Below are 13,178 nucleotides of genomic sequence, written 5' to 3' on the forward strand. Positions count from 1 at the left end.
TTGGGGGAAACAGAGATGTTGATTGTTTCAGTTGAACATTTTATCCTAAAGATTAGTTGTCAGTTTGTGTTGGAGCGGGAGGAGCGGGCCGGGGAGCCGGGGGGCCGGGGCAGTTACTGTGCTGGGACGGGTCACATTCCTCTGCACGGCGCACACACAGCTTGGCTGCTCATATACATACTGGAATGTACAGGGACAGCTCAAGTGGTTTGAGTTGGGGGGATTAGAACTCGTTTTTGGACAAAGGAGAGTTAAATCGTCCCTGCTACGGATTCCGTTACCTACTTCTCTGCCTGAAATGAGTTTTGATAAAATTAGGGATCCTGCTCTGGGTTTGGGGTTCCGCCATAATGAGTCTTACAGTCTTAATAACAGCCTTACAGTCATGTTTACGTCAATGTAAAATGATGTCATATAGAGTAGCCCTAGGTGCTCGTGGCCGGACTAGTAGCCTTAATAATGCCACGGAGGGTTGTGCAGTTGGACAACACCATTTTACAGCATCCCAAGTGCTGAAATTATAGGGGGGCAGAGCTACTGGATGCAGGGGGCACAGGGGGCCTAGTAAAACCCCATGATTCCAGTGCTCCTCCAACTGCACCCATAGAGAGGGGTGGGGGACCCCAGAAATATACTTTGTCCCGGGATGAAACACCAATTCTGCAGGGTCTTCCATTTGGAGATATCACAGCTGAACAGTGAAACAGACCCTTCAAAAGCTTGTATGTATGTATGTATGTATGTGTATGTATGTATGTATGTATGTATGTATATCTTTATTTATAAAGCGCTACTTATGTACCCAGCGCTGTAAAGCTTCATAAAACTCCATAAATGGGAAAAATGAGAAATAAATGGTTAATGTAGAAACCAATGGGAAATTGGACCCATACTGAGTCGCCTTCGGTGGCTTATTAACTGGGCCCTAAGTAACTTGCCCAGGGCCACCGGAAGCCCAACTCGTTGTTCAAATACAAGTACAGGTATCGGACCCCTTATCCGGAAATCCATTACCCAGAAAGTTCCAAATTATGGAAAGGCCATCTCCCATAGACTCCATTTTAATCAAATAAGTCACATTTTTAAAAATGATTCCCTTTTTCTCTGTAATAATAAAACAGTACCTGTACTTGATCCCAACTAAGATATAATTACCCCTTATTGGGGCAGAACAGCCCTATTGGGTTTATTTAATGGTTAAATGATTCCCTTTTCTCTGTAATAATAAAACAGTACCTGTACTTGATCCCAACTAAGATATAATTACCCCTTATTGGGGCAGAACAGCCCTATTGGGTTTATTTAATGGTTAAATGATTCCCTTTTCTCTGTAATAATAAAACAGTACCTGTACTTGATCCCAACTAAGATATAATTACCCCTTATTGGGGCAGAACAGCCCTATTGGGTTTATTTCATGGTTAAATGATTCCCTTTTCTCTGTAATAATAAAACAGTACCTGTACTTGATCCCAACTAAGATATAATTACCCCTTATTGGGGGCAGAACAGCCCTATTGGGTTTATTTCATGGTTAAATGATTCCCTTTTCTCTGTAATAATAAAACAGTACCTGTACTTGATCCCAACTAAGATATAATTACCCCTTATTGGGGGCAGAACAGCCCTATTGGGTTTATTTCATGGTTAAATGATTCCCTTTTCTCTGTAATAATAAAACAGTACCTGTACTTGATCCCAACTAAGATATAATTACCCCTTATTGGAGCCAAAACAATCCTATTGGGTTTAATTACTGTTTAAATAATTTTTTACGTAGACTTAAGGTAGAAGATCCAAATTACTAAAAGATCCCTTATCCGGAAAACCCCAGGTCCCGAGCATTCTGGATAATGGGTCCCATACCTGTACAATTCCAACTCTACGATTATTGGTGCCTCTATGGGCCCTTAACCCTTAGGGAGCAGGTTGATCAAAATGTGAGATTAGAGCTCAGAACAGAAACATTCCCCTGCTTTCTATTCATTCCTTATCAAAAGGGAAACTTTCACGCATCGATAAATTCACTTTAAAAACCCCATAGGGATGAATAGAAAGTGGGTGGATTTATCCGCGGCGAGCTCTAATCTATTCTCGAGGGGCCCCTTTGTGTTCTACAGATATAAAGGATAATAATTCAAAAAGCACACAGGATAAAATAAGAACAATTAAAAAGGTGTATCCATAACATATTATTAAACATTTATATAGTTGTGAACTTCCCCTTTAAACAGCAGCCAGAGCAACGGATTTCAGCACGTGGTGATGCTGTTTTTCCACCTTCCCATCTTACTTTGTGGGGGTCACAGTTTAACCCATTGGGTGCCCAGCTGTATATTCCCATTGTGAACAGACAGTAGAATATAATCCTGAAATAAGTTTATTCTATGGGACGGCCATGTCTGTTTTACACGGGGCTCTAAATGCAATGTTGGTTGCAGTAAGGGTTAATCTAATGCCAACCTATTATTCTCTGCCCAATGTATGTGAGCAACTCGCTCATGTGACTTAGGGATCTTATGCACTTAGCACTGCGACCAATCGCCAGTTAGTTTCTATTAGTCTGTAGTGTTTAGACTAATGAAAGAATCCCCCTGATGGTTACTGGGATGGGGAAATTTTGCTCATATAACAAATACTTGATATTCCTAACTGGTAATTTACAGAGCAAAGCTAATTAGTATTGTGTCGAGCGATTGTAAAACACTGTGCTACATTGACTATGAAGATTTCCATTCATCCAGGTCATGGTATATCCAGTATAAATACATCTAAAGCAACTGGACTTGCTAAGTAATCATTGAAGACGTTTCACTACTCATCCGAGCAGCTTCTTCCGTTCAACTGGTGCCAATATGCCATTATATAGTGCAGTGCTGTCCAACTGGCGGCCCGCGGGCCGCATGCCGCCCTCGACCCCCCTCTATGTGGCCCCCCACCTGTCTGGCTGCTTTGATGGCTTACCTTTGTGTAAGCTTTAAATGGTATCAGTACTGAGATTAACTGGTCCCCTGCATTGTTCTCACCTCAGATTCAGGCTGTAATCCCCCTGTATTGTTTAATCATGTAATCCCCTGTACTGTTCACACCTATTAATCTCCGCATTGTTCACCCCCTGCAGTGTTTACACCTCAGGCTCAGGCTGTAATCACCCCCATTGTTCACCTCTTCACACCTCAGACATTGTATGTACTGCCTGGCCTATGCTGCCAGTGTATAGGCAGTATAGGGTAGGCAGAGTATGGCACATAGGCAGCATAGGGCAGGGAGGGTATGGCACAAACAGGCAGGGCAGGCAGAGGATGGCACCCACAGGCAGCATAGGGCAGGCAGAGTATGGCACACACAGGCAGCATAGGGCAGGCAGAGTATGGCCCACACAGGCAGCACAGGGCAGGTAGGGGATGGCACCCACAGGCAGCATAGGGCAGGCAGAGTATGGCACACACAGGCAGCATAGGACAGGCAGAGTGCTGCCTGTGTGTGCCATACTCTGCCTGCCCTATGCTTCCTGTGGGAGGTGAACCTGGCAGGGGTTTGTTCTGGGAGTTTGTTAGCAGTTGGAAATAGCCATTATATGGTCTCTAAGATGTGTAATTATGTGCTGGGGGTTGCTGTGCTATCCACAGGGGAGGAGGAGGCATATGGATTTAAGGTTGTGTCTTAATATGGCATAATATAATTCTTTAACATATGAATGATGGTTGATATCCCTGCAGCGACCATTGTGATAAAATTGGTGTGGTTTGAAGTGGGTGTGGTTTAAAATGGGGGAGTGGCCAAAACTGGCTTCCATTAGCGGCCCTCCACCATGTATGCGAGAGAAATTCCGGCCCTCGGCACCGCAGAAGTTGGACAGCACTGATATAGTGGAATCAGTGTGCCATTATATAGTGGAATCAGTGTGCCATTATATAGTGGTGCCAGTGTGCCATTATATACTGGAATCAGTGTGCCATTATATACTGGTGCCAATATGCCATTATATAGTGGAATCAGTGTGCCATTATATAGTGGAATCAGTGTGCCATTATATAGTGGTGCCAGTGTGCCATTATATAGTGGAATCAGTGTGCCATTATATAGTGGAATCAGTGTGCCATTATATACTGGAATCAGTGTGCCATTATATACTGGTGCCAATATGCCATTATATAGTGGAATCAGTGTGCCATTATATAGTGGAATCAGTGTGCCATTATATAGTGGAATCAGTGTGCCATTATATACTGGAATCAGTGTGCCATTATATACTGGAATCAGTGTGCCATTATATACTGGTGCCAATATGCCATTATATAGTGGAATCAGTGTGCCATTATATACTGGAATCAGTGTGCCATTATATACTGGTGCCAATATGCCATTATATAGTGGAATCAGTGTGCCATTATATAGTGGAATCAGTGTGCCATTATATAGTGGAATCAGTGTGCCATTATATAGTGGAATCAGTGTGCCATTATATAGTAGAATCAGTGTGCCATTATATAGTGGAATCAGTGTGCCATTATATAGTGGAATCAGTGTGCCATTATATAGTAGAATCAGTGTGCCATTATATAGTGGAATCAGTGTGCCATTATATAGTGGAATCAGTGTGCCATTATATAGTAGAATCAGTGTGCCATTATATACTGGAATCAGTGTGCCATTATATAGTGGAATCAGTGTGCCATTATATACTGGAATCAGTGTGCCATTATATACTGGTGCCAGTGTGCCATCATATACTAGAATCAGTGTGCCATTATATACTGGTGCCAATATGCCATTATATAGTGGAAACAGTGTGCCATTATATAGTGGAATCAGTGTGCCATTATATAGTAGAATCAGTGTGCCATTATATACTGGTGCCAATATGCCATTATATAGTGGAATCAGTGTGCCATTATATACTGGTGCCAATATGCCATTATATAGTGGAATCAGTGTGCCATTATATAGTGGAATCAGTGTGCCATTATATAGTGGAATCAGTGTGCCATTATATACTGGAATCAGTGTGCCATTATATACTGGAATCAGTGTGCCATTATATACTGGTGCCAGTGTGCCATTATATACTGGAATCAGTGTGCCAGTGTTCCATTATATAGTGGTGCCAGTGTTCCATTATATAGTGGTGCCAATGTGCCATTATATACTGGAATCAGTGTGCCATTATATACTGGAATCAGTGTGCCATTATATACTGGAATCAGTGTGCCATTATATACTGGTGCCAGTGTGCCATTATATACTGGAATCAGTGTGCCAGTGTTCCATTATATAGTGGTGCCAGTGTTCCATTATATAGTGGTGCCAATGTGCCATTATATACTGGAATCAGTGTGCCATTATATAGTGGAATCAGTGTGCCATTATATAGTGGAATCAGTGTGCCATTATATACTGGAATCAGTGTGCCATTATATACTGGTGCCAATATGCCATTATATAGTGGAATCAGTGTGCCATTATATACTGGAATCAGTGTGCCATTATATACTGGAATCAGTGTGCCATTATATACTGGTGCCAATATGCCATTATATAGTGGAATCAGTGTGCCATTATATAGTGGAATCAGTGTGCCATTATATAGTGGAATCAGTGTGCCATTATATAGTGGAATCAGTGTGCCATTATATACTGGTGCCAGTGTGCCATTATATACTGGAATCAGTGTGCCATTATATACTGGTGCCAGTGTGCCATTATATACTGGAATCAGTGTGCCATTATATACTGGTGCCAGTGTGCCATTATATACTGGAATCAGTGTGCCAGTGTTCCATTATATAGTGGTGCCAGTGTTCCATTATATAGTGGTGCCAATGTGCCATTATATACTGGAATCAGTGTGCCATTATATAGTGGAATCAGTGTGCCATTATATAGTGGAATCAGTGTGCCATTATATACTGGAATCAGTGTGCCATTATATACTGGTGCCAATATGCCATTATATAGTGGAATCAGTGTGCCATTATATACTGGAATCAGTGTGCCATTATATACTGGAATCAGTGTGCCATTATATACTGGTGCCAATATGCCATTATATAGTGGAATCAGTGTGCCATTATATAGTGGAATCAGTGTGCCATTATATACTGGAATCAGTGTGCCATTATATAGTGGAATCAGTGTGCCATTATATACTGGTGCCAGTGTGCCATTATATACTGGAATCAGTGTGCCATTATATACTGGTGCCAGTGTGCCATTATATACTGGAATCAGTGTGCCATTATATACTGGTGCCAGTGTGCCATTATATACTGGAATCAGTGTGCCAGTGTTCCATTATATAGTGGTGCCAGTGTTCCATTATATAGTGGTGCCAATGTGCCATTATATACTGGAATCAGTGTGCCATTATATAGTGGAATCAGTGTGCCATTATATAGTGGAATCAGTGTGCCATTATATACTGGAATCAGTGTGCCATTATATACTGGTGCCAGTGTGCCATTATATACTGGAATCAGTGTGCCATTATATACTGGAATCAGTGTGCCATTATATACTGGTGCCAGTGAGCCATTATATACTGGTGCCAGTGTGCCATTATATATTGGAATCAGTGTGCCATTATTTAGTGGTGCCAGTGTGCCATTATATACTGGAATCAGTGTCCCATTATATACTGGAATCAGTGTGCAATTATATACTGTAACCAGTGTGCCATTATATACTGGAATCAGTGTGCCATTATATACTGGAATCAGTGTGCCATTATATACTGGAATCAGTGTGCCATTATATACTGGTGCCAGTGTGCCAATATATACTGGAATCAGTGTGCCATTATATACTGGTGCCAGTGTGCCATTATATACTGGAATCAGTGTGCCAATATATACTGGAATCAGTGTGCCATTATATACTGGTGCCAGTGTGCCATTATATACTGGAATCAGTGTGCCATTATATACTGGAATCAGTGTGCCATTATATACTGGTGCCAGTGTGCCATTATATACTGCAATCACTGTGCCATTATATACTGGAATCACTGTGCCATTATATACTGTAACCAGTGTGCCATTATATACTGGAATCAGTGTGCCATTATATACTGTAACCAGTGTGCCATTATATCCTGGAATCAGTGTGCCATTATATACTGTAACCAGTGTGCCATTATATACTGGAATCAGTGTGCCATTATATACTGGAATCAGTGTGCCATTATATACTGGAATCAGTGTGCCATTATATAGTGGAATCAGTGTGCCATTATATACTGGTGCCAGTGTGCCATTATATAGTGGAATCAGTGTGCCATTATATAGTGGAATCAGTGTGCCATTATATAGTGGAATCAGTGTGCCATTATATACTGGTGCCAGTGTGCCATTATATAGTGGTACCAATGTGCCATTATGTTCTGATTGGTTGCGGAACCTTGCATAACTGTTCTGGTGATACTTTCTGTTCTCTCTATGGCCACAGCTATGACTGTGTTGCACCATTACAACCGTAAGTATTGGTGGAAACTCATGCAAAGCTGCGTATGTAGTGCCCATGGGTGCCTATGTGTGCCCGTCTGTCCCGCTCGCTCATATAGATTATGGGTGCACTTCGGGGGCTGGATATTGCAAGTCTCGGCAGTAGGTAGCTGCTTGGCATTTGGCATTGGTTTCAATAGTGATGCAAGTTGGATGGAGCACAGTCTCCTCCCATGTTATTCTCCATCTGTTGCTAAATGCCTATAAGATTTGTAATAAGATATCTCTTAGCAGTGTTTGGGGGTCTTCCAGCAATTGCCCCTCCCACCATAAATATATCTGGCCAACCAGAGGCTTTATCCCACCCACCTGATTTCCCCAACATGACACACCTTTCCTTTCTCAGCTCATATATATATAATAGTCCAGTCCTGTGAGAGACCCACATTCATCTCAGCAGTCAGAACAGCAGTTGTTTGTCCTTGGAGGAACCAGCAGGGGGTCCAATATATATCCTTATATTCTCTACTCGGGGTCCCAACACTGCCGGACTTCTTAGGGCTTTAAAGGTAAGAGCGAAAGTCTCTGATATACTTGCTCTGTACGGCAATGCACGGAAATATGGGCTCTATGGTGGGTTGGTCTGTGATTTGATTGGCTAAAGCTAAATGTTGGTAATGGGTCGCAAACATTCAGAACCCAATAGGGAAGAATAAGGGCACCAACATAACTGCAGGATTCCACCTCTTCCAGCTCTGAACAACTGATCAAAGGCCAGAGAAGGAAGGGAAGAAAGTTGTAAAAGAAAGAGAAAGGTATATAGATAGATAGATAGATAGATAGATAGATAGATAGATAGATAGATAGATAATAGATAGATAGATAGATGATTGATAGATAGATAGATAGATAGATAGATAGATAGATGATTGATAGATAGATAGATAGATAATTGATAGATAGATAGATAGATGATAGATGATTGATAGATAGATGATAGATAGATAGATAGATAGATAGATGAATAGATAGATGATTGATAGATAGATAGATAGATAGATAGATGATAGACAGAAAAAAAAGCAGGGAAAAAAAAGAAAGAAAAATGGATAATAATAGATAGATACTGTAGATAGGTAGACGATGATAGATAGATAAATAGGTAGATAGATAAAGAGAGAGGTGGTAGGTAGATAGAAGAAAGAGAAAGAAAGAAAGAAAGAAGATAAATGGATAATAGATATAGATAGATCTATATGATATATACATAGATGATAGATAGATAGATGATAGATAGATAGATAGATGATAGATAGATAGATGATAGATAGATAGATAGATAGATAGATAGATAGAGGGTAGGTAGATAGAAGGAAGAAGGAAAGAAAGAATAAAGATAAATTGATAATAGATATAGATAGACCTATATAATAAATAGATAGATGATAGATAAAGAGAGAGATGGTAGATAAATGAAAGAAAGAAAGAAAGAAAGAAAGCCTTTACTTTACACAACAGTGCTATTTGGCAAAGGCCAACCATTAACATGAACTACAACTCCCAGAATCCTCTGAAAGTGCCCTTATCAGAGATACCAAAGAATATTTTGGTTGTACTACTATATATATAGTAAATGATGATGATAGTAAATGGCGTTTGCCAGGGCTGATTATGTGGGTGCAGCTGAGTGTGCCAGTTATGGCTTTGGGGCTGATAATGGCGGGTAGGCAGGGTTCCCACCAAGGAAGCTCAATTGAGAAGTATTGGGGGTAATAATGATAAATGTGACGCAGGCTTGTGATTGGACAGTGCTGGAAATTATGGGTTGCTGGTGCCTAAACCTTGAAGGTCAAAAATTGCTATTGGCCTACAATTCCCATCATGCCTCAGCAGTCTAGTGATATGCAGGAGAGCGGGGGGTGCTGGGGGATGTTGAGTGACAGCTCTAGGGCTGCAGCTTGGATGTGTTATATGTGAGTATTAGGGGCATATTTATTACAGTGTGTAATCCAGCATCACCGGTGGTATTGCCCATAGCAACAAAACGATTGCTCTGTGAGGCTCCAGTTTTATAGTCATATCTATCTATGTATGGCATCCTCTATTCATATTCCAGTTTCACTGCCTGGTTGCTAGGTTAAATTGGACTCTAGCAACCAGAAAGCTGCTGAAATTCCAAACTGGAAAGCTGCTAAACAAAAAGCTTAATCATTAAAAAACTACAAATAAAAAACAATGTTGACCAATTGCAAATTGACTCAGGATTTCACTCTCCGCATTATACTAAAAGTTTGATGGTTATAGAATGTACTATTCCCAGCAACTTTACAATTGGTCTTTATTGGAATTATTTGCTTTCATTGCCTACATCTCTCCAGCTTTCACATGGGGGTCGCCGACCCCGGCAGCCATAAACATTTGCTGTGTGAGGCTACAGTTATATTTTTAGCGTTACGTTTTATCTTTCTACCTAGTCCCTCTTCTATTCATATTCCTGTCTCTCATTCACACCACGGCCTGGTTGCTAAGGTAAACGAGACCCTAGCAACCAGATAGCTGCTGAAAATAATCTTATATAATTATATCAGCCACCAGGATATAGAGGGGTGAGCTGCCAATGGCGGTTTTCAGATGGCCAGAGTCTGACTGGGCCGGGGCAAGAATGATCCCCGCAGGGTGGGACCCCGTGTGTAAGAGCCCTAACACTGGGGCAAGTTTGCACCCGTGCTGTAACCAATAGCGACCAAGCGGTTTTGATGTAGTTGCACTAAGGACAGATTTCTGGTGCCACTGGGGCCAACAGCAAATTATTTTGTGGGCCCCTTTACCTCCTAAACACAGACCCCCATAAGTAATAAAAGGCACTAATTTTGCCCAGGAGCAGTAACCTATAGCGACCAATAAAGTGTTTGCTTTTAAACAGGAGACCAGTAAACGGTACCTGCTGATTGGTTGCTATGGGTTAAGGTGGCCATACACGTTAACAGGGTTGGACTGGGGGGTGCAGGGCCCACCGGGGCTTCTGCCTCAGGGGCCCCTGCACCCCCCAATGGCCCCCGCCGCCTTCTTTACCCCTCCCCTGCAGATGCCCCCAACACCCTCAATCCCCCTCCCCTGAACGCTCCTAAAAGGGAGATGGCAGATTGTGGGAGCGCCCTGGGGGGGATCGGATCTAGGCATCCAGGGCCCACTAGGGCCGGGGCCCACCGGGTCTGACGCTGCACATTAAGATCAGCTCGCTTAGCAAGGTCGCAGTCGGTTCGTGGGAACGGAATCAATAAGCCGATGCGGTCCACGATCCAGCTAAATTTTTTAACCTGCCCGATTAAGATCTGTCCGATTTCAGGCCAGATATCGGTTGGGCAGGGACGTCGGTAGTGCCCATACACGGGCCGATAAGCTGCCGAATCTGTCTAAGGGACCCATATCAGCAGCTAGAATCGGCCCGTGTATGGCCTCCATTACTGCTCCTGGGCAAACTTAGTGCCTTTTATTACATAAACCCCAGAGACTGTTCACACAATCACCCTGTATTTACGGACGATCCCTACTGGGCCAACTGCGAACCGGTGCAGTCTGCGGCAGCTTTCTATACTAATTATAGATTTATTCTACATTGGGCCCCGTTCAAGCTTGCGATGAGGGAAAGTGGAAGCTATGGATCCTGGTGTTTGTAGCTCGATATATACGTCAGCTCTGTGCCCATAACTCACTGGGATGGCGCAACACCCAGGCCGCGGATGATGGACGACATATAAACGCAGAATCTGAAATCTATGGCCCTTATTCGGTAAGCTATGAGGGTGCATGCGTTACGTTTAGATCCAGCACGATGGAAATGCGCGGCACACTTAATGCCAGCCTATGTGTGGGCCCGTCACTTTATTACCCATGACAAACTCATGCGTCTGGTTAGTATAAGGCGCCCGCTCCCGGCAGCAGCTTCTGCATTAAAGCTACAGATCGTTATCCCCCCGGCGAGTGATGGATTCCCAGCCTGACGGACTCCCCTGCCCTCCTACATGGGCTCTGCCTGGCACCGAGCCAACGCCATTCCCATAACAGAAATCAGGGATGGCAACGGGAAGAGAAGTGGGACCTGGATGGGTGGCGGTGGGGGGGTGGGGTTAGAGACAGACCAAAGAGGAGACTGCGGCGGGCAGGTGGTGATAAGCGGCCGGGGCGGCCCTCAGTTGGAATGTGTTGCCTTTAGGAGCTGTCAGACCTCTAGCCCCTGGGGAAGGTAAGAGAGAGTGTCAAACTGGTTCCACTGAATCCTTACCCCCCCCCCTACAATATATTCAGCACAGTGAGGTTACCTTGTGCCACTTCGCCCCGGCAACAGCGGCACTGTTATTCCCAGCTATATGCCGTTATCTGGGCTCATACGGAACCTACGCTCGATGGGTCGACCCACTCCTCGCTTTAAAGGGGTTGTAAACCCAATCATAAAGCCGCCGCCCCCCCCCCCCCCCTAGTTTTGCAATAGAAGTTGCTGAAAAACGTCATTATAGATGCAAGGAAATTCACCAATGAGAATTCTACTGATCAAAAACTTCATTATTAATGCAAGAGAAGTGACCAATGAGAATGCTGATTCCCAGCACTGTGTCAGGCCCCTTGCTGGTACCTTACATATAGAGATAATGATGGCATTTTCCCGTCATTATATGGCACAGGAATCAGACATGGGGATAAAGGGACAGACTTGTTCAGTGCTGGGAAACTGTGCTTATTGCTCCCAACTCCAATTGCAGGAACAGAGAACAGGGAGCCGGATTTACTCACATCAGCTGGGATTCTCATTGGGGGATTTCTTGCATTTTAATGGGGGCATTATTGGGCAATATAGCTTTAAGAATACAACCCTGATGTTGCTGGACTACAGCTCCCAGCATGCCTCACCCTTCATTATATGTTACATTATTCTGGGGTTTGTAGTCCAGCAACAGCTGAGTAAAGTTTGGTTGAGCCGCGCTGTGCAGCAGGGTTTACATCTCTTTTATAATTACATTTTAGTCTGTTGTTAGAAACATAAAAACTGTCTTTAACACAGTAAAAAAAAATCTGAATATTTTAGAATATTTGCCTTCCTTATCTGCCCCTTTCCAGCTTTCAAATGGGGGTCACTGACCCCGGCAGCCAAAAAACTATTGCTCAGTGCGGCTACAATTCTCTTGTTAATGTTATTTTGCATTACTTTTTATTCTCTCTCTTCAGTGCCTCACTTATTCTTATGTCATACAAACCGTTACCTGGTTGCTAGGATAAACTGGACCATAGCTACCAGATAGCTGCTAAGATATCAGATTGCAGAACTGCTAAGGGCTCTGGCCCACGGGGAGATTAGTCGCCCGCGACAAAACTCCCTGTTCGCGGGCGACTAATATCCCCGAGTTGCCTTCACCTGCCATCCCACCTGCGAAAATGTAAGTCGCTGGTGGGATGGCACACGCGGCGGCGCGATTTCACGCAAATCGCCGAAGTTGCCTCGCGAGGCTTTTTCGGCGATTTGCCAGAGCCCTAAAGGTGAAGACACACGGAGCTACTAAGTAGCAGCTACTTGTCGTGGCTACTAAAATAGACAGTGCTGATCATTTACTGATAACTGTTTCTACGTGTGTTTAGCAGCGGCAATTCTCAGTATTGTCTATGGCAGGGGATTTTCTGCACTTAAGTAGCTGCTACTAAGTAGCTCTGTGTGTCTTCACCCTTAAGAAAAAGCTAAATGATTAA

The 13,178-nt window shown here is 43.2% G+C and overlaps 1 protein-coding gene across 3 annotated transcripts in view; it reads left to right on the forward strand.

Annotated features, from left to right (window-relative positions):
• The window catches only part of gja5 (gap junction protein alpha 5), a 58,251-nt gene that overhangs the window by 11,140 nt on the left and 33,933 nt on the right, over positions 1-13,178 (forward strand). Inside the window, exon 1 of one of the 3 annotated variants that reach the window (XM_004918216.4) lies at positions 7,873-8,011. The exons of the other annotated variants lie outside the window; for them this stretch is intronic. The gene's annotated coding sequence lies outside the window, so the exon portion shown is untranslated. Of the gene's footprint in view, positions 1-7,872; positions 8,012-13,178 lie in introns of those variants that run through there. 3 annotated transcript variants of the gene reach the window in all.

The sequence above is a fragment of the Xenopus tropicalis genome, chromosome 2, assembly GCF_000004195.4.
Source record: "Xenopus tropicalis strain Nigerian chromosome 2, UCB_Xtro_10.0, whole genome shotgun sequence".
In the NCBI taxonomy this organism is placed as follows: Eukaryota; Metazoa; Chordata; class Amphibia; order Anura; family Pipidae; genus Xenopus; species Xenopus tropicalis.